This window comes from Penaeus monodon, chromosome 32 (assembly GCF_015228065.2).
Source record: "Penaeus monodon isolate SGIC_2016 chromosome 32, NSTDA_Pmon_1, whole genome shotgun sequence".
NCBI lineage: Eukaryota > Metazoa > Arthropoda > Malacostraca > Decapoda > Penaeidae > Penaeus > Penaeus monodon.
Window position 1 is genome coordinate 24919660 of NC_051417.1, and position 611 is coordinate 24920270.

Consider the following 611-nt stretch of genomic DNA (forward strand, 5'->3'; position numbering starts at 1 on the left):
TAATGGTTAAGGTGTTTCAGGTGAGAAATTTCATCTCAATTATCAAATAGATATAAATAGATAAGTATATGCACATTATGTAAATTATATATAAACGAATTATATAATAATGTGCATATCCAGTTACTTAACAGTCTGAGAAGAAAGGTTTATCATTGCGTTGAACAACTTAGATGTGATAAACAGGCACACTATAAAGTATCATTTCACTGTACAACTAGAGGTAATACTGAATCCGAATGGTTGAAAAATGTAGACATGTATTTGTGTGAATTTTGGTCAGAAATGTCTCTGTTGAAACGAAATATGTTGTAAATATTTGTGAGGAAGGACATTTGGTAAAGTATGAAAATTACTCCTCTTTACAAGATAGTGGCCAACTGAATAATAACAGATTGATCTTGTTTGTGCCATACATATTGATCTGTCCTGTCTGGCACTGAATAATTTGCGGATAGAAAATGAAATCGAATTTCAAAGCACACACTTCCAAGCGTACGTCACTCGAATGTTTTCCTACATGCTTTGACTAGAATATCTAGTAAAAAAAAAAAATATATATATATATTGGTTGACCTCTTTCGGGTAATAATCTTGAACTCTTTTATTTA